The 22,043-nt window shown below is 40.4% G+C and overlaps 1 protein-coding gene and 1 long non-coding RNA gene across 2 annotated transcripts in view; one reads left to right on the plus strand and one right to left on the minus strand.

The window, feature by feature from the left end:
- NSD3 (nuclear receptor binding SET domain protein 3) overlaps nt 1-16,782 on the minus strand; it is a 103,107-nt gene extending 86,325 nt beyond the window's left edge. The window contains exon 1 of the mRNA XM_070952235.1: nt 16,551-16,782. The gene's annotated coding sequence lies outside the window, so the exon portion shown is untranslated. The remainder of the gene's footprint in view (nt 1-16,550) is intronic.
- Nucleotides 16,783-17,213: 431 nt separating this feature from the next.
- Nucleotides 17,214-17,578, plus strand: LOC139323229 (uncharacterized). The gene is made up of 2 exons (XR_011600970.1): nt 17,214-17,253; nt 17,484-17,578. It is a non-coding gene; the product is annotated as an uncharacterized lncRNA (long non-coding RNA).
- The last annotated feature ends 4,465 nt before the right edge of the window (nt 17,579-22,043 follow it).

The raw sequence follows: 22,043 nt of genomic DNA on the forward strand, positions 1-22,043 counted from the left end.
TGGAATGGAATGGAATAGAATAGAATAGAATAGAATAGAATAGAATAGAATAGAATAGAATAGAATTCTTTATTGGCCAAGTGTGATTGGACACACAAGGAATTTGTCTTTGGTGCATAGGCTCTCGGTGTACATAAAAAGATAAGATACATTCGTCAAGAATCATAAGGTACAACACTTAATGATAGTCCTAGGGAAACAGTCAATATAAATCTTAAGGATACCAGCAACAAGGTTACAGTCATACAGTCATAAGTGGGAGGAGATGGGTGGTGGGAATGATGAGAAGATTAATAGTAGTGCAGACTTAGTGAATAGTTTGACAGTGTTGATGGAATTATTTGTTTAGCAGAGTGATGGCGTTCGGGAAAAACCTGTTCTTGTGTCTAGTTGTTCTGGTGTGCAGTGCTCTATAACGTCGTTTTGAGGGTAGGAGTTGAAACAGTTTATGTCCAGGATGCGAGGGGTCTGTAAATATTTTCACAGCCCTCTTTTTGACTCCTGCAGTATACAGTTCCTCAATGGGAGGCAGTTTGGTAACAATTGTTTTTTCTGCAGTTCTAACTATCTGCTGAAGTCTGTCTCTGTCTTGTTGGGTTGCAGAACCAAACCAGACAGTTATGGAGGTGCAGATGACAGGCTCAAAAATTCCTCTGTAGAACTGGATCAGCAGCTCTTTGGACAGTTTGAGCTTTCTGAGTTGGTGCAGAAAGAACATTCTTTGTTGTGCGTTTTTGATGTTGGGTGTCCATTTTAGGTCATGAGATATGGAATGTAGATTAGACCAGGGGTCTCCAACGTTGGCAGCTTTACGACTTGCGGACTTCAAACTCCCAGAACAGCAAAGCTGGCTGAGGAGTTCTGGGAATTGAAGTCCACAAGTCTTAAAGCTGCCAAGGTTGGATTAGACCATGGCAACAGCAGTGCCATTTCAAGTTACATTATTGTGGTATGCTCTGACAAAAGTGAAACACCAACAGATAGCTACCCCTCCAGTTAATTCTTGAATAAGTACAAGTGCAGATGCAAAACAGGGTGGATAAAAATTGATGGGTTTTTTTAAAAAAAAATGATCGGATATTTAAAAAATTAAATCTGATTTTTTTGATTTATCAAATTTATTTTAATAAAATGCTTTTGGAGTAAAAGAAATCTATGTAAAGATGGTTTTCTATTTAAGATACATCAATAATTTAGTTTATTCAGCATGGAATGGAGCTTAGCTCTGTAGCATTCTGCAATTTTGGGACTATCGGTGAGTCAACAGCAGGTTACAGGAGGAGCTGCTGCGGGACAGAGATGACAGTTGCTCTTTAAAGACTACAATTTAAATCGAGTTGATTTATGGCTGTTTGCAGTGTCACAGGGTCCTGTGGACGCAATTTCTGACATTTTTTGCCAGAAATTAGCATTCACTTCTGGTTTTCAGCAAAAAGCACCCCATAGTGAGCAACAGATTCGCCTAAAATCTGTGGCTAAAAGAAAGGTGGTAAAACAGGGACTGATCACATGGTGACTTGCTTTAGGACCAGGATAAAAATCAATGATTTTTTTTTTAATCGGATTTTTAAAAATTTAAATCCGATTTTTTTTATTGTTATCAAATTTATTTTAATAAAATGCTTTTGGAGTAAAAAAATCTATCTAAAGAGAGTTTTCTATATAAGATACATTAATAATTTTTCTGGAAATATGTAAAGAAATGAAAAAGCCATTCTATTATAGTTTCCAAACCAAAATATTTTCCTTATTAACCACATGGTGATGTATTTGGCTCTCTTCGTTTTCAATTATCAGCACAGTGCAGGGGTTCGTCTTTCTAAAAAAATATATAGTTATAGCCATTTAATTCTGTAGAATATTTTAAATATATGAATCCTCAATAACAAATTATCTTGTCTTAACTGCGTATTAAACATGGAGCGGAATCAAGGTAATGTTGTACTTAAAAATGCATGGTTTTGAACTCATAATTACCGCTGATGGGACTGTTCAACATGTAGTTCAGTGGCCTTATGACTTATTTGGGCTTCTGATTGAGATTTTATCTTACCTTTTTTTTTCCCCAGGAACTCAGGGCCACAACCTTAGCACTTTCCCTTTCAATTCCCTTTTTTTTTTTAATCGGATTTTTAAAAATTTAAATCCGATTTTTTTTATTGTTATCAAATTTATTTTAATAAAATGCTTTTGGAGTAAAAAAATCTATCTAAAGAGAGTTTTCTATATAAGATACATTAATAATTTAGTTTATTCAGCATGGAATGGAGCTTAGTTATGAAGCATGAGGCTGTGTATATTCTGCAATATTTACATTTTTGGTAAACTCAATTCAATGAATCCAAGCTCTGCAAGCTGAGATAACATGCACTGCATCGATGCATTCCACACAATTTCACAGTAACCATGAGATAAATCATAAAACAAAGTTCAGGAATATTCCTTTATCCCACTGTTTTGCAAATCTATGCACACTATAAACTGCATGATTCTTTGAAGAGAAATGCATCTGTACCAACAGGCTCTAAGTGTGAAGAGGAAGGGCAAGCAGTAAAAATGAAAGTGAAACCTTCTAAGCAGCGTTAAAATGAATGGGACGGCCGGTGAGTCAACAGCGGGTCAGAGGAGGAGCCACTGCGGGACAGAGATGACAGTTGCTCTTTAAAAATTATGATTTAAATCAAGTTGATTTATTAGTGTTTACTAATGATTTAAATCACTTTTACTAGTGATTTAAATCGACTTGATTTAAATCTAATCCACCCTGTTTACGTCTGTCAGGACTTATGACTAGAACTGTGGGGCTCAATTATGGTCAGAACTCGAGGGCTACACTGTACAGCTAAAACACTGAATCCGCGTCCCAACAATTTAAATGAAGGGTCAGGATAGTCACATGAGGTATCCCAAATTCTTTACAGCTCTTCCTGAACTCTTTCATGGGTGAAATCGTGAGGCTGCATTCCAGAGCTGACTCTCATCAAAGCTCCAGAAATCACCACTCACTGAAGTGGAACAAAATAAAATTATTGCGTCGGTACAGCCGTTATCCGTGCCTCCAAATCTGTTCTCTTGGAGTGCAATGCATTTTGTTCTTCCACACGCATATATTTCATACATAGAATCACCCCAACTATTTCATTCATTAAACAGCACGTGAAGTAGCGTTCTTTGAATTTTGCCATCATTTGAGATCATCATGTGCTACTACCTCAGTAAAGTGAAATTATAGGAAACAAATCAACTTTACCTCTGTTTAAAGTTATATCCTGTCTAATCTTTTCCCCCCTCCTGTTCAACCAAGTTCAATTCTTGGAGACGGTCTGGACAAGTCCCTGCAGTTTCTTGGCAAAGTTTTTCAGAAGTGGTTCGCCATTGCCTCCAATTTAAGGCTGAAAGAAAGCGACTGGCCCAGAGGTCTGCAATCTTAAACACTCAAAGAGCCATTTGGACCCGTTTCCCACAGAAAAGAAAACACCGGGAGCCACAAAACCCTTCCTGTGCCTGACTATTTCTTGAGCGGCCACAAAACTAGCACATGTAGTTGAATTAAACGTTCTGCTTTCTTCTGAAACTTTTCTTTTCTTGGATTTATCCATGGTTGGCCTACCGAGGGTTGAAAAGCTCAATAAATCACGTGCTGGTGGGTGTTGCCCATTGGTGGCTGGAGAATTCTGGGAATTGAAGTCCACAAGTCTTAAAGCTGCCAAGTTTGAAGACCTCTGCATTAATGAATTGCGGAGAGCAACTTGCGTTATGGGAAAGTGTTTAGTTTTGAGGCCTGAAGACATTTGCGACATGCTCAAAATGCTATAAAAAGCAATAATGGCAATTCTGTATTTTTCCACGGTTTACTCACGTGCTGGAATTCATTATCAGAGTGGTTCATTCCTGAAAATTAATATTCTACGAGATGACCAGCAGAAAGCAAATTATGATGCACTCAACGTGCAGTCCTCACTGGAAGTGCATCTACATGGATGCAGCGGGATAAGTATGCAGTGGGGTACCACAAGGTTTTGTTTTAGGCCCAGCGCTCTTCAACATTTTCATCAATGACTTGGATGTGGGGATAGATGGGGAAATCATCAAATTTGCAGATGACACCAAGCTGGCAGGAATAGCCAACACTACAGAAGTTAGGCTTAAGATACAGAAGGATCTTGATAGACTTGAACATTGGGCGCTATCTAACAAAATGAAGTTCAATGGTGAAAAAAAGTAAGGTTCTACATTTAGACAAGAAAAAACAAATGCACAGGTATAGTATAAGTCAGTGATGGCTAACCTTTTTGCCGTCGTGTGCCAAAAGTTGGGGGAGCGTGGAGGGGTCATGCTCACGTATACCCACACCCATAATTTAATGCACCCCGCCCCCCGTGCATGCGCGCGCTCCCCCCGCTTTTGGCACGCAATGGCATGGTGGGCCAAGTAGGCCCGTTTTTCACCCTCCCCAGGCTCCAGAGAATTTCCAGGAGCCTGGGGAGGGCAAAAACAGCCTTCCCCATCCTCGGAGGCCCTCTGGAGGTCGGAAACGAGCCTGTTTTTCACTCTCCCCAGGCTCCAGCTTTCACTTGAAGTGTTAATACTACTTTATAATGTCTTGGTAAAATCACACTTGGAATACTGTGTCTAATTTTGGTCGCCATGATGTAAAAAAGAGGTTGAGACCATAGAAAGAGTGCAGAGAAGAGCAACAAAGATGATTAGGGGATTGGAGGCTAAAACATATGAAGAACGGTTGCTGGAATTCGGTATGTCTAGTAATTTAATGAAAAGGAGGACTAGGGGTGACATGATAGCAGTGTTACAATATCTCAGGGGTTGCCTCAAAGAAGAGGGAGTCAAGCTATTCTCCAAAGCACCTGAGAGCAGGACAAGAAGCAATGGGTGGAAACTAATCAAGGAGAGAAGCAACTTAGAACTAAGGAGAAATTTCCTGACAGTGAGAACAATTAATCAGTGGAACAACTTGCCTCCAGAAATTGTGAATGCTCCAACTGGAAGTTTTTAAGAAGAGACTGGACAAAACGTTTGTCTGAAATGGTATAGGGTTTCCTGCCTGAGCAGGGGGTTGGACTAGAAGATCTCCAAGATCCCTTCTAACTCTGTAATTCTGTTCTGTTCTATGTTCATTTCTAGGCAAAAAAAATAAATAAACTTTTAATATTTACTTTTATTGGAGGAATATCAGTAACAAAATAAGATGATGAATTTTTAATCCTGTAACTACGGCCCGTTATGTAGCTAAACGTAAGTATGTTTACTTTCCTTGCTGTCTTAACTCTTCTATAAACAGTGTGGTTTGGGAAGTGCTTAGGTTCTAGCGCGGCCTTCGTTCTAACAACAACATGCTTCAAATAAAGTACAACAGTAGTAACAAAAACAATACTTATCTTCTAGTGTAAACGGTGCTTGGAGAAGCAATACAGATTTGGAAACAGAAAGAAACGGTCCCTGAGCCTCAGAAATGCGGAAGAGGGAGGAGTTTCTTATCTTTACCCATTTACCTTTTGTGAAATGGGTGCTTCGCTAAGCTGCCTATAATATAATTCTGTCTCTGAAGATGGAAAGTCAGCCTCTGCCCTCTTCACAGCTTCCTGAGGAAGGTCTGTGGTTTTTTTTTTTTTTCTGTAACAGGCCAAATAGAGCAGACATTTTGTGGTGATCAGTGTGACATTTTCTCAGGTTTCCAAATTTGCCTTCAGGGCCGAAAAGATCAGGCAGCCCAGATGTTCTCTGTGAACCAGCCATGAGCACGTAGGAAGAGCTCGGTTGGATCAAGCCAAAGGGCCAAGATAGCTCAGGATTTTTCTCCCCAGAGAACAGAACAGTTCCAAGGCCGCACCATCCAGCAATTAGTTGGAGGATTACTGTTACCCAGATGGAACATAACAATGAGCAATCTTTGTGGTGTTTATTTAAAAATTCTGTTTTTAACACCTGTAAATAAAGGGATGTTGTTGGGTTGGATGCCAGGAAAATTGCTTCATTTTTTTAAAGGAATTGTGATATTTCAATGCAGAACAGTTCTACCGTGTTTTCCCGAAAATAAGACATCCCCTGATAATAAGCCCAATCGGGCTTTTGAATGCATGCACTAAAATGAGGAGCCTTGGTAGTACAGTGGTTTAAAGTACCCTGTTATTAACACAGCTGCCTGCAACTAAAATAAATTTGATAAAAATAAAAAAAAATCCAATTTAAATTTTTTTAAAAAACCGATTTTTTTTAAATCATCAATTTTTATCCACTCTGGTATATATGCATGCATGAATGTTTATTTTTATGAATATAAAGAGAAAGTTTATATTCAGGAGCTTGGATAGCTCAGCAGACTAATGCATTGTAATTTAACTCCAGCTGTCTGCAATTAGTAAGTTCGAATCTTACCAGGCTCAAGGTTGACTCAGCCTTCCATCCTTTCTAAGGTAGGTTAAATGAGGACCCAGTTTGTGGGGGCAATAAGCTGACTTTGTATAAATATACAAAAGGATGAAGGCTATTGCTTAACGCATTGTAAGCCGCCCTGAGTCTCCGGAGAAGGGCGGCATATAAATCAAATTAAAAAAAAAAAAGCCCTCTCCGAAAATAAGCCCTCCCTGAAAATACCATTTCCTCTGGTTAGGGTTAGGGAGACAGAGCTGGAAATCAGGTAAGACGGCAAAAGGAGCCCCGTCTTGCTCCATGTGCCCCAAAATAATAAGACCTTCCCGAAAATAAAGGCCAAGCGCTTATTTTGGGGTTCAAAAAATATAAAACAGGGTCTTATTTTTGGGGAAACATGGTAGCTATACAATTATTCTTCTTAACTGAATGTGAGGGTGCACACAATAGACAGGCAAATGTGTCCAATACCACTCTTATAATTCTTTTTTTCTGACAAACAAGTTTGTTTTAACTAGGCCTTCAAACAATTTGTGAACTATTAACTTAAGAGATCTGTACGACATAGGAACTTTCACTTTTCCCACTCAGTTTATGAATTTGGTGGTTATAGCCTTACTTTGCCCATATTTACCCAAATAAGACAATCCCATCCCCAGATGCAATATTAAAGGGGCATAAACTTTCTCTGGCCAATTTCCAGGCTTTGCCATTCAGTGGTAAGTTGAAGGCAGTGAAAATATTGACTCTGATGTAGCTCATTTTCAATTATTTCTGTAACAGCCATGATTACTCCCACATATTTATTTTCCATGTGCTGTTACTTAAATAATAAAATTCAGCGGGAACTCAGAATGATAGGGGGAGACTACATCCTAAGATTTGGGGAACCTCACCTGGGCCTCCAAAATTTGCACACCTGTTTTAAGACTTGTGTTGTCCTAGGCAGAGAATACACCTGGATCGAACACTTTCACAAGGCAGTGAAAAGATTCTTAGATATATCGGCATTTTTACATGAATGAGATCATTATCATCAGTAATATTCATTTGTATATCTCAACTCCTGGCTGACTAAGGATGCTGCCAAGGTGTATTGTCTCTGCTTGAGGTGTAATGAGACCTGGATGAGATAGAAGAGATCTAAGCTCAACCTTAGTGAGACCTAATGACAATGCCTAGCTGGACCATTTTTTTTTTTAAATTTGATTTATATGCCGCCCTTCTCCGGAGACTCAGGGCGGCTTACAGTGCGTTAAGCAATAGCCTTCATCCTTTTGTATATTTATACAAAGTCAGCTTATTGCCCCCACAAACTGGGTCCTCATTTTACCTACCTTAGAAAGGATGGAAGGCTGAGTCAACCTTGAGCCTGGCATTTGAACATAAGGTCTCTATACCTTTAATTCCGAAAGGGGCTATACTTCCTAGGAAGTCTTCCTGGATCCTCAGCTTCTGTTTGAAGAGCAGTTGACAGCTATAACCAGGAAGGCCTTTGCATGATTTTCTCTCATGTGTATGTCCTTGGACTGAGAGGCCCTACACATTATCACTCAGGCCCTGATAGCAATAGCACTTAGACTTATATACCACTTCACAGTGCTTTTACAGCCCTCTCTAAGCAGTTTACAATCTGGATCCTCATTTTACCGACCATGGAATGATGGAAGGCTGGGTCAACCTTGAGCCAGTCAGGATCGAACTTCCTAGCTGTGGGCAGAGTTAGCCTGCAATACAGCACTTTAACCACTGCACCAACACTTCCTTCCTTCCTTCTCCTTGTTTTCCTTCTTTCTCCTTCCCTCCTTCCTTCCTTAGCAATAGCACTTAAGACTTATATGCCACTTCACAGTGCTTTACTCTAAGCAGTTTACAGAGTCAGCCTCTTGCCCCCAACAATTTGGGTCCTCATTTTGCCCACCTCGGAAGGAGGGAAACTTGAGTCAACCTTGAGCCTGGTGAGATTTGAACTGGCAAATTGCAGGCCGCAGAAGTGGCCTGCAGTACTGCACTCTAACCACTGCGCCACCGCGGCTCTTGAATCACCTTGAATGTAGACTACTGCTATGATTTCTACATGGGCTACCCTTGAAAATCAATTGGAAACTTCAACTGAACCAGATGCAGTTATGGGCATGTACCAATAGGCTTTGTGGGGCAATTCAAGAGCTGATTATTACCTACAAAGGTCCATAATATGGCATAGTAATTTGAGAATCTCTCTCTCTCCCGTTGCTTTTGCCAATCCTATAAAACAAGACTACAAATCTCATCTTCTGCCGCCGATAGCCTCCCACCGTCCAGTACGCTCCCACAGAGAGGGACTCCTCAGGGTGCCGTCGGCCAGGCAATGTCGGCTGGCGACCCCCAGGGGGAGGGCCTTCTCTGTGGCAGCCCCCGCCCTCTGGAACGATTTGCCCCTGGAGATACGAAGGATATCGGATCTTCGGGTCTTTCGCCGAGCCCTGAAAACTCTTCTTTTCCAGCAAGCAGGGCTGGCGTGAACCCCGCCCCCCTTTTTTAGTTTTTAATGGTTATTAATTGTTTAGTTTTAATTTGTTAATGGTTTTAATTCGCACTGTTTTAATTCGGGCCAAAGTATATAATTCTTTTAATTAATTTTAAATTTTGTATTGTTATGTATTTTAGTTTTGGCTGTGCACCGCCCTGAGTCCACTAGGAGAAGGGCGGTATATAAATTGAATAAATAAATAAATAAATAAATAAATAAATAAATAAATAAATCTATTAAGCAATGTCATTTGATGGGACCTAGGAGATGTGTCTTCTTCGTCATGACAACTGACCTCTGGGACAACATTTCTTCTGAGATTTGGATGACTCTGATCCTGCTGTTGTACCTTGGACATTTATTTATTATTTATTTATTGGTTCAATTTATATTCCGCCTTTCTCCGGAGACTCAGGGCGGCTTACAATGCGTTAAGCAATAGCCTTCATACTTTTGTATATACCTACTTAGTAGGGCTCTCGGGGCCCCCTAAGCAGTGTTCTTTTTTATACAAAGTCAGCTTATTGCCCCCACAATCTGGGTCCTCATTTTACCTACCTCGGAAGGATGGAAGGCTGAGTCAACCTTGAGCCTGGTGAGATTCGAACTTGCAGTAATTGCAGGCAGCTGGTGTTATTTAACAGCACTTTAATCTGCTGCGCCACCTTGTCTCTTTCCTTAGACTTTATTCGAGGGTAGGAGGGGAGTTCCATCTGTGAAGGGTCTTACGGGTTTTTAGTGGATTCCCGCCTCCCCCCCCCGAATGACCATTCCTCTTTTCTGTTCTATTTGATAGTTGTAACTTTGGCTCTATTGCTGTACTTTGTCTAGACCCTTGATGGTGAACCTATGGCACACGTGCCAGAGGGGGCATGCACCACCCTCTCTGTGGGCACGCGAGCTGTCACCCAGCTCAGCTCTACCGCGCATGCGCACATGTCTCCCACCAGCCAGCTGATCTTCGGGTCTCTGCTGCACATGCACAGAGGGCGGGGCTCACATGGGGGGCTATGAACGCATGCGCGGGGATGTGGGCGAGCATCCACACATTGCATTTGGAGTGTTCGCGCGCTTTGGGCACTTGGTCCAGAAAAGGTTAGCCATCACTGTTCTAGACTAGTTGAGAAGATAGGCAACCTTGTAAATGTGAAATATAAATAGGAAGGAAGGAAGGAAGGAAGGAAGGAAGGAAGGAAGGAAGGAAGGAAGGAAGGTGATTTATTACGTTTTGATTATCCCATTGCTGCCTATAGCCTTTAATGATTTTGTTTTCACAATATTACTTGATCATTTCTATACTGGTTGGGAGTACTTATATACAGTAGGACAAGAACTAACAACGTATAGATAGCAATAATCATCAACAGTTATGCGAGGAGATCTTATGGCTGAGCCTTCAATAATAAGCAACAGTGTGTAAATTCTGTTGAAATTTAATGGCATCCCCTTCCAAAGGAGGTATGCCTTTCTACAATGTTTGCTTCCCATCCTAACCCCACTTCCACATACACAACGGGATTCGAACTACTTTTCTCATATACATGCATTTATTTTTCATTCAACAAAGCCTGAGCAAATTTCCAGACTAAACTATGTTAATAACAACTTAGCATGCATATATGCATATATATACATATACATACATACATACATACATACATATACACACACACACATATACATATACATATACATATACATACATATACATACAGACAGCTCAGATTGCTTTGATATTGGCTTTTAAAATATCAGAAAGCGCTTATTTCTCAAACCGATTTGAGCCTTTTAAAGCTAAATACAAAATAATATATAATCTCACTTGGCTGATATTTCTTGTTCCAACACAATGATCTGTCCATGTTCTTCAATCATACAGAAATCATACAGAAATCTAAACAGTGTTTGCCTTGAACTGTAGAACTGTCCTCCAGCTTTTTACCATCATACAATGTGATGAGTCATTTCCAGCTTTTACATACATGTAGCACTTAAGTCGCAACAAATAATTCATTTTTGGGGGGAAAAAAATGCCTTATTCCTGGAAAGCATTTTGCGATATAAATTTCCCTTTCCTCAGCTTCTATTTATACGTTCATTAGCATTTATTCTGTCACAGAAACCAAATATTATCACTGTAAGCTGTTCAGGCACACCTTCTGTCATCCATTGATCATCTTTTACTATGACCCACTTAAAGAAAAATAGAAACCAGAAAGAATGACTCCATCGCTAGACACACTGCTGAGACCAACATGAGGATATTCTGAAATATTAATGAAATACTACTATGATAACTACATCCTTGAATCAATCACAACAATAAATTATATTTTATCAGCTGATGAGTTTTTAAAAGACAAAAACAGAACCACTGAGAAGTCTCTGAATAAGTGCATAAAAAAAGGAACAATCATATAAATATTTCTATTTGGGTTCGAAAACCGAACAACGCAGGATCGAACAATATAAAGTACATCCAAACACATGGTTGTGTCTTATTTACAAGATATTCACACATAATGAATGCTCCAGTTGTCCAAACATCATATTAATACCCGAGAAACAGAATTAGCATATTTAATATAGTAAAGATATATTCAGTGTATGGAGCTTTTCTCTACTGCACTATGAAACTGAAAAACACTTTCAAACATTATACAAATATACCTACTTCCCACTAATTAAGATACCTGAACAGCAATTTGTCTCACATCCCTGTTGTCTGCTGTACAGGAAATTCAAACAGCACCATTTGCCCAATTCAGTGATGGATTAAAATAGAGAATTGCCTCATTGTAATATACCATAAAACAGACAAGGAAAAAAATAATAATAATTAAGAAACGCCTTAAGAGAAAATCCTTGCCCAGTATTTAAATTTAAAACATAAATAAGTTTGAGTTAGCTGTGCACAAACAAGTGTGCCTTTTGTCAGCAGCTGGGAATGCAATTTCCTTGTTTACTTAAGAAAAATCGTAGAAGACATTTCGGCTCCTTTTTGCCAGGCACGAGAGAGGCAGCGTTTAATCTACCTATTTCTGTTTAATTCTTCATGAAAATGGAGGGGGGGGGGTTGGAAATCGGAATAAGCCTGCTGCAGATTTGTACTGAAAAGGGTTAATTTCTGCACCGCAGTCCCTAGCAGTCCTGGCTGCAGAAAAGAAGGCAGGGAGGAAAGATGCCGCTTCCCCGATTCGTTTATGATAAATCGAAAACAGTGTTAATGATAAAGCAGGGAGCAAGGATCCCGGAGAAAGAACTGAAGCCCCATTTGTTAACCCAAAATAGGACTGGTTTCTTTTTGGAGGGAAGACTGGGGGTGGAGTAGGAAAAGAGATTTACACTGCAGTATCTGGCAGCCAACATGGCTGCCTCTGCCCCTTTAAATCTAAGTGGCCCTCCTCTTCCTCCTCCATCACACAAAACTATTATCTGGTCTGTCCACAATTATCCTTCTCCCCCTTTTCGACAGAGCCAGAGATGCTGCCCCCCCCCTCCCCCGAAGAGAATATTTCAAATTCTAAGTTCAAACCCCGAGATGTTTGTGCATATTTATATATTGTAGACACTGCAAGCACACATACACAAAAGGCTGTTTCATTACCAGGTCAGCCTAAGACTTCCCAACTCCCAAGAATGTCGCTGTCTCATGACTCTTCTCCATGCCTTCCCACGCAAAATGTCACGCAACAGCAATTAACACCGGGCTGTATAATCCATTCAAAATCCACAGTTCAGACTTCACACCTCTTCGGCACAGATTCTCTCTCTCTCTCTCTCTCTGTGTGTGCTCTCACACACACTTCTTCTATGACGGTTACCAATGTACAGATCACACAACATCACGGATTCCTTCGTAATGTCACTCATTCCACTACAAACACATACACACACACACACATTTACACACTTTTCCAAAAACCATCTCTTTCATTTCCTTAAACTATCAGGGTTGAAGTTTAAAATGGAGAAACCATTTACAATTATTTCAGCCGCCCTGCTTTCATCAAGTTCATATAACGCATACTGGATTCTCACTATAACCCTCCACTGCTAATTGATCCGAACCTGATGGCTCACTTGATCATTGATACGAAGTCTTCAGAGGCTGGGTGGTCCTCTCAGAAAGGTTCTAGTAGTAGATCCTGCCCTGTGTTTGGAGGAGATGACTGCTATACAGTGTCTTCCATCACAATGATCAATGGAGCCGGCTCTTTCTTTCAGAATTCTTAGCAATTTCGCTTTATCTTACCCTGCATATCCTCAGAACTCTTCAGAGTCTGAAAAAGTTTGGTGCCCATTTCCGCACACTAATCTCTTCCTCTTTATTGGGTCTCATTTCTGATGCATTTTGATATCACTAGTTCTCTCTCTCTCTCTCTATATATATATACATACACATACACACACACACACACACACAGAGAGAGAGAGAGAGAGAGAGAGAGAGAGAGAGAGAGAGAGAGAGAGAGAGCTGTTTCCCCCAAAATAAGACATCCCCTGATATTAAGCCCAATCGGGCTTTTGAGTGCATGGCAATAAGGCCAAGCGCTTATTTCAGGGTTCAAAAAAATATAAGACAGGGTCTTATTTTCAGGGGAACATGATAAGTAAGTAAGTAAGCTTTTTATTGCGGTCAGAGACCAAATTAAAATACACATAGAAGGGGAGTATATTTTACAAATATAGGTAGATCATGTGACAGTACACCATCTACTGCCTCAGATACAATCTGTACTGTCAATACTAGTGATCCTCTGCCAGGGGAACATGGTATGTGTGTGTATATGTGTGTGTGTGTGTGTGTGTGTGTGTGTGTGTGTGTGTGTATATATATATATAGACACACACACATATACATATATACTCCCTATTCCTCTTCCCACAACTTAAACAGGTATTAGCAGGGATTGAGCTGTGGTGGAGTAATTAACATTTAGCATTTTAATACCTGAATATTTTTAATTGCTTATCACGGGCGAGTGCTTTTGCTCACTAGCAACTAAACGCGCCAATAACTGTGTTTCTCAAAATTCAAAATCTGTCTCAAAAAGCCATCCTTTCACCATAACTACCAGCTCGCCCCTTTCTACAAATTAATCCTTCAGGATGTGGAGTTGGATTACATCCCTTCACATTCTAGCACACAGCTATTCTTCCGATCATAATAGGGGCTGTAATTTAATGCATCTGAAAGGCAGCAGGTTGGAGAAGGGCTGAACTCAAGAAACCCAACTCCAAATTTAAAATCATAATTGATTTCAGGTCATTTACCCCCTCCCCCCTTTCATCCAGCACCTTGGGCATGAATGTAATACGTAGAAGGATCATACGTATTACATTCGTGTCATACATATTACACACAACATTGTGTGTTAGGTAAAGGTTCCCCTCGCACATATGTGCTAGTTGTTCCCAACTCTAGGGGGCGGTGCTCATCTCCGTTTCAAAGCCGAAGAGCCAGCGCTGTCCGAAGACGTCTCCGTGGTCATGTGGCCGGCATGACTCAACGCTGAAGGCGCACAGAACGCTGTTAACTTCCCACCAAAGGTGGTCCCTATTTTTCTACTGGCATTTTTTGCATGCTTTCGAACTGATAGGTTGGCAGAAGCTGGGACAAGTAACGGGAGCTCACCATGTTACGCGGCAGTAGGGATTCGAACCGCTGAACTGCCGACCTTTCGATCGACAAGCTCAGCATCTTAGCCACTGAGCCACCACGTAACACTGCGTGTTACCCTGCCTCTAAAAAACAAAAGCTCAAAATATCATAGATCTCTTTCTTTCCATTTAATTTTTACCCAGTTGCCAAGAAGATAAGATTTAGACAAGCTGAGATTACTAGATAAAATAGAATTTGGGAGCTGATGTTTCCCAGGACTACTTGACTTCACACCACAGTCCATTACCAAATGTTACTTACTTACTAGGCGTTGTTGACATACACTGATACACACTTTGAAACACTGTAATGGATACAACACTGAAACATTGTATCAATGCCACATAAACACACTACCTATAAATATAAATGGCACCTGTAACATAAGACAGTTACAACAGGGTAGCAAGTTGCACCAGCCGCCTCCTTTTCAGCAACCAAGTTATTATTATTTTTTTGTTGCTGTTGAAAAGGAGAAGAGGGAGAAAAGAAAAGATGTCAATGCAAAGGAGGAGGGGGAGGGGGGAATAAAATGGAAGAAAGGGGAGAGAAAAAAACCCCAAATTTCCCCCTCCAGATTTTGCAATTCCCCCCAAATAAATAAATAAATAAATAATCCCATCAGAAACTTGCAATTTATTCTATTCAAGAAAAATCTCCGAGCTGCCCCCGGAGATACGAAGGATCCCAGATCTACGCACCTTCCGCTGTGCCCCCAAAAACTTTTCTATTCCAGCAAGCCAGGCTGGCATAGCTCTTTTAATTGTTTTTAATTCGTTGTTTTTTTTTAAAAAAAGGGTTTTTTTCTAATTAATACGGGCCAAATTTGTTTAATATTACTTTTAAATTGTTTTAAATTTGATGTTTTTATGTTTTTATATTTTTGGCTGTACGCCGCCCTGAGTCCTTCGGGAGAAGGGCGGTATATAAATTTAAATCTCGCCAGGCTCAAGGTTGATTCAGCCTTCCATCCTTTCTAAGGTGGGTAAAATGAAGACCCAGATTGTGGGGGCAATAAGCTGACTTTGTATAAATATACAAAAGTATGAAGGCTATTGCTTAAGGCAGTGGTCCCCAACCCCCGGTCCGCGGACCGGTGCCGGGCCGTGGAGTACCTGGCACCGGGCCGCGCAGCGGCCGGGGGACATGAACGCTGCAGCGCAAAGGCTCCTGGGCCGTGGGCAAAAGCTCCTGGGCCGTGCGCAAAAGCTCCTGGGCCGTGCACAAAGGCTCCAGGGAAGAGAGCCCCGCGCAGGTACGCACGTGTGGCCCAAAGCCCCCACCCCTGCGCGCGCTCAGCAGGCCACGGTAAAATTATCAAAGGCTGATTGGTCCGCGGCGATAAAAAGGTTGGGGACCACTGGCTTAAGGCATTGTAAGCCGCCCTGAGTCTCCGGAGAAGGGCGGCATATAAATTAAAGCTAATAATAATAATAATAATAATAATAATAATAATAATAATAATAATAATAATAATGAATTAATAATAATAATGAATTAATAATGATAATGATAATAAAATAAAATAATAATAATAATAAAATAATAATAATAAAAAAATGAATTAATAATGATAATGAATTAATAATGATAATGATAATAAAATAATAATAAAATAATAATAATAAAATAATAATAATAATAATAATAAAAATGAATTAATAATAATAATGAATTAATAATGATAATGATAATAAAATAATAATAAAATAATAAAAATAATAAATAAAAAACATGGGCTGCTGCTGCTGCTTCTTTTTTTCCCCCATCCCCAAACTCAGCATCCATCCAGCCAAAAAACAAAAAAGAGAGAGCCAAAGTTCAGCCCTCCCAACCTGAAGAAGCCAAGAAGCACCCTTGAGGACTAGCAACTTGAGCGGCATTGTTTAAAGCTTGCAGCTCCTGCCGCCCGACTAAGCCAGGGTTCTGGCCCCGCCCCCTCCTCCCCAAGCCACGCCCCCTCCTCCCCCCTCCCTCCCTCCTCACCTTCAGTCAGTTCCATTCTAACTCCCCCCGCCGTATCGAACCGATCACCGCCGAGAGTCCCGCCGGGGAAGCCCCGAGCCAAGCCGGCTCCGAGCCAGCGGCCCGGCAACGGGGGTTGGTTGGTTGGTTGGTTGGTTGGCGGGCGGGCCGAGCCCCTCGATATAGGCCGCGTTCGATCCCCGGCCTCAATTTCTGCAAGCTTCCCGCTTCTCCGGCTTCGGTCCCCGCCTCTTTTTTTTTTTTTTTTTTGCCTCCCTTCCGCCGAACCCCCCCTCCCCCCCCGCCGCTTCAACGCCGCTTCCCCTCCGGGTGCCGCCGTCCTCGGCCGGCCGAAGAGCCGCAGGGCCTCGAGAGAGAGAGAGAGGGAGAGCGAGAGAGCCGCCGAGGGCGCGCGGGAAGGGGGGCGGCACCGAGTCGGGGGGAAAGGAAGGGGGCGCTGGCGCTCCGCTCGTCCTCGAACGTCCCGGTCTCGGCCTTGGCTCGTTCCCGCTCCCTCCGCCTCCTCTCCTTTCCTCACGCGCACACAAAAAAAAAAAGCTCCACACACAGGCGGCGCCGGGGAAGGGGGAAAAAAAAAAAAGACACGCTCTCATTGGCCAGCGTGAAATTACGCGCTCCGGGGCTTCTTGGGAATTGTAGTTTCCCCGCTTTCCTTCACTTTCCCCTCACAGATCTTGAGGCCTGGACCAAATTTAGAGGCGGGGTGTGTGTGTGTGTGTATCTGCGATGCTGGCTTGGTTCTTAGTGGCCAGTCATTTGTGGGGGTGGGTGGGGAGGAGGAGGAGGAAGAGGAGGAGGGCTTGGCAGGGAACGAGGGGCGAAATGTAATTGGCCAGCAGTGCCGGGAGGGGGGGATGAGGGAATGGGGAATGGGGAATGAGGGAATGGGTGGGTGGGAAGAAATTTATTTAATTTTTATTTTTCCTCTCCCAGATGCGGTGATCAGAGTTGCACACACAAGCATAAGCATCATCGTCATCCAGTTTGTCCAGCATAAGGCAACCTTATTGGATGCAAAAAAATAATTTTTTTTTAAAAAAATGCAGCTTTTTTTTTATTTTTAAAGTTTTTTATTTTTGAATTACAAAGATAAAAACATTCCATCTTCCTGATGCAGTGTATCGTCTGGGTACAAACGTCTCTGTGGTTCTTGTGATTCTTGACGAGTGTATCTTTTCTTTTGTGTCCTCCGAGAGAGCGTAGGCACCTAAGACAAATTCCTTGTGTGTCCAATTACATTTGGCTATATTCTATTCTATTCTATTCTATTCTATTCTATTCTATTCTATTCTATTCTATTCTATTCTATTCTACTCTACTCTACTCTACTCTACTCTACTCTACTCTACTCTACTCTACTCTATTCTAATTCTATTATTCATCATTCCTCTTTTGTCACATATTTCACATTCACCTTAACATTAATGTTATAATCAGTGATGGGATTTAAGTAATTTAACAACCGGTTCTCTGCCCTAATGATTTCTCCCAACAACCAGTGTGCCAAACTGCTCAGAAAGTTAACAACCGGTTCTCCCGAAGTGGTGCGAACCAGCTGAATCCCACCACTGGTTATAATATATACTGCTCAAAAAAATAAAGGGAACACAAGCAGAAGACATCCGAGATCTGAATGAATGAAATAGCCTTATTAGAAGCCTGGATAGCTCAGCAGACTAATGCACTGTAATTTAACTCCAGCTGTCTGCAATTAGTAAGTTCGAATCTCGCCAGGCTCAAGGTTGACTCAGCCTTCCATCCTTTCAAAGGTAGGTAAATTGAGGACCCAGTTTGTGGGGGCAATAAGTTGACTTTGTAAAAATATACAAAAGTACGAAGGCTATTGCTTAACGCTTTTTAAGCCACCCTGAGTCTCCGGAGAAGGGCGGCATATAAATCAAATTAATAATAATAAAAAAATTAAATACTTTCTTCTTTACATACAGTAGTTTATACACTGCTCAAACAACTAAAGGGAACACAAAACTACTGTATGTAATGAACAAAGTATTTAATAAGGCTATTTCATTCATTCAGATCTCGGATGTCTTCTGCTTGTGTTCCCTTTATTTTTTTGAGCAGTGTATTAAAACATTTATTTTTTAAAAAATTATTTTTATTGATTTTACAACAACCCAACCCAACCCAACATACAAAACACAAACACATGATATATGTTTCTTTTTAAATATATTAAACATTTAAATATTGTAAATATATGTAAGCTTTTTTTTTAATGCATATAGCTTACCTTGAATCTTATTATTATTGCAGGATTGCTTATCGGTCCTGCAGAGTCTGGATCTCTCTTACTGTAGTAAAAATGAAGCAAGTAACAGGAATGCCTTAGAGAGGTTGATTAGATACCAGTAGAATTTAGCATTTCTGGAGAAGACAAGTTGAAGGCAATAGGATTTCTGTGGAACTGTCTATCATCTAGAATAGATCACAGTTGTCCAACCTTTTGACTTGCCTGGACTGCAGTGAATAAAGACGGATTTGTCTTGGGCCACATGTCAAATATATACTATAGTTAATATATATTACCGTGTTTCCCCAAAAATAAGACCGGGTCTTATATTAAAGTTTGCTCCAAAAGGTGCATTAGGGCTTATTTTCTGGTTAGGTCTAATTTTGGGAGAAATATGGTACTAAATGCATCCATCTGACTGACAATCTTACCTGGGGCTTATTTTGGGGGTAGGGCTTGTATTACGAGCATCCTGAAAAATCATGCTAGGACTTATTTTCTGGTTGGGTCCTATTTTTGGGGAAACAGGGTAACAAACTTCCTTTAATATTTTTAATTAACTTATGGGGCCTCATTACTAGATGTCCAGGGCTGCACGTGGCCTATTATATTGTGAATTGGACAAACCTGCTTTAGATGGCCTTTGGAAAATTTGGGACTGTAAAATAATAGCTTTGTTTTAACCGAGACAGCAACCGAATGCACATATATTTCCGAAGAAGGTCCAAAGGAATGAGATCTTTAAGGAGATGTACATTCCTACTTTTGCTTTTGACTTTATTTATTCCTGAATTCAACTGAATATTATTGATCCTACACCATTTTTCTGACAACAGATCTGCTCCTATGGACCCTGAGTAAATATGAGGTATCAAACAACTAAGAGCTCTACAAAAAGCTTTCCAAACAGCATCCATTACTTCTCAAAAGTACCCTGTTTCCCCCATAATAAGACATCCCCTGATAATAAGCCCAATCGGGCTTTTGAGCGCATGGCAATAAGGCCAAGCGCTTATTTCAGGTTTTAAAAAAATAGAAGACAGGGTCTTATTTTCAGGAAACCACGGTATTTCATGCAGGGAAAGTGCAAATGAACAAAGAGAAGCCACTTTGTGTGTGATTTTAGGGCAGTACAGAAATTGGATAGAAGGAAATTTGGACATCACAGCTGAATTTTGAAACATAGGAGTAAGTTATAGCAATATAGTTCCAGCTTAATTCTTGAGTAATTTAAATATGTTCCCTAAAAGAACAAACCAGGGATTTAGAAATACCTTAGAAGTTTATAGCTTCTTAATATAACAACTAGTTGTAAATAATTGAGTATATTGCTTTCTGGGGTTTTGAGATTCACACTTTAGCAAGACCAATGCAATTTAAAGAGTGCTGTGCTGTCTTACTCCACTCTTCTTCCAGCTAGATTGATTCAATTCCTTCAAAGTTTTTTTCAGAGCGCTCCATATTTTGACTGATTCTACTGCCCTCACTGCAACCCATTTATTTTGTTGAAAAGAGTAGCATTAGGGTTTGACAACTGTATTCCAGGAGAAATCTGGCTAGAAGGATTACAGGGGAACAATTATTTGTACTGGCTTGGAAGCACATTCTGGTGTCTACCATGTTTCCCCGAAAATAAGACCCTGTCTTATATATTTTTTTTTGATCCCTGAAATAAGTGCTTGGCCTTATTGCCATGCGCTCAAAAGCCCAATTGGGTTTATTATCAGGGGATGTCTTATTTGGGGGGGGAAACAGGGTACCTTGGGATGCATTCCCCTTTACCGAATCAAGTTGCAGATTTCATATAGATACGGAACTTAACGGACCATCCTAAAACCTCATTTGTCCTGTGTGGTTCTGACTTGCAAATTTTGATGGATAGTTTGAAAGCATCTGGCCTGTTGGTGGCATTCCCTACTGAGTGCTGGCAATGGAATAAAAGACAGGAAATTCAAGCAGGTGCCAACTTCAAATGTGTATCTCTGTGCATGCATCTCTGAATGGAGGCAGCTGATAACGTTGGGCAAAAATATTTAGCACTGCGCTCATGTGGTTATTTATTACTGGCAGGGAGATTTTATTTTATTTTTTTACATATGGCATAGGAAAGAAGAATGCTGTAATTTTTTCCCCACATCCTGGAACCACTTTAAGAAGCTCTTTGTTATCAGCTATGAGGTTTTACAAGGAGGCCACATCTGAATTTAGACCAAGGAGAGATAAAATACAAACAGAAAACAAAAAGGGTTTTATAGCAGAGGTAAAGGTTGGATTGGAAGAAATAACAAAATCTGTTGCCTTCTCATAACATTAGGTTTCTTATATATTGTCTTTATTCTAACTTCCTTAAAGCCCTGGATCTGAGAAATGCAAAATGCTTAAACGAGATGAACAAAACATTCATCAGTAATGCTCAATGCATATTATTTTGAAACCGAGATTCAAATGGCTGAAGGTATGAATCAGAGTTTTTAATCGTTTCTTTTGTAAGTAAAAAAAAACACACCCGCCTACTATAAGATAGAGAAGGGCAGGACACAGATAGTCTATCTGTTTACATTCAGTTTAATTTCCAACACTTAGAGTACACATAACAGTAAGATATAAAAAAGATATCTTTAATTAGAAATTAGTTGGTATTCATTGCCTTTACATTGCCCAAAAAGCAAGTAGAAAAAGTCTAGTATTTGTCTCAGTTTCTGCTTTTACCTGCTGTGGCTTGGCACTTGGACAAGATAAGTTTTGCAGGGAGAAAAATACAGGAAATTATTATTTGCAATTCAGTCTAGCGTAAGTACCGTAAATGTTTGGGGGATTCAAATCGTTCGCATCAGAGCCAAAAAGAAAAAAAATAATAATAAAGCCAGAAGCAGCAATAGCTTAGTAAATAAATAAATGTGATATGGGTTTGGAAGAGATGTGAAAGCAATCACAATCAGCTAATGATGCAAAATTAGCAGGAAGACAGATATGTTCTGATGAAAGTGAAATAATCTTATCTGTTTTCAACAGTGGCTGAAAACATTTCATTTCCCCCCCCTTTTTTTCTACTGGTGAGCCACTAGGATATTTTTTTTATCTCTCTAAAATTTGTGGTGAAACCAAACTCTGCCAAGATGTACCTTGAAGCAGTACTTCTATTTAAATTAACTGTTTAGTTACGGAGAAGGATAAATTACGATGTTCTGGAGGGGGGAAAAAAACTGCTTGATCTCTCTACTTTTTTGGAATTGTCAAAATGT

This window comes from Pituophis catenifer, unplaced genomic scaffold (assembly GCF_029215685.1).
Source record: "Pituophis catenifer annectens isolate HBS135680 unplaced genomic scaffold, rPitCat1.0.hap2 SCAF_12, whole genome shotgun sequence".
NCBI classification, from domain to species: domain Eukaryota; kingdom Metazoa; phylum Chordata; class Lepidosauria; order Squamata; family Colubridae; genus Pituophis; species Pituophis catenifer.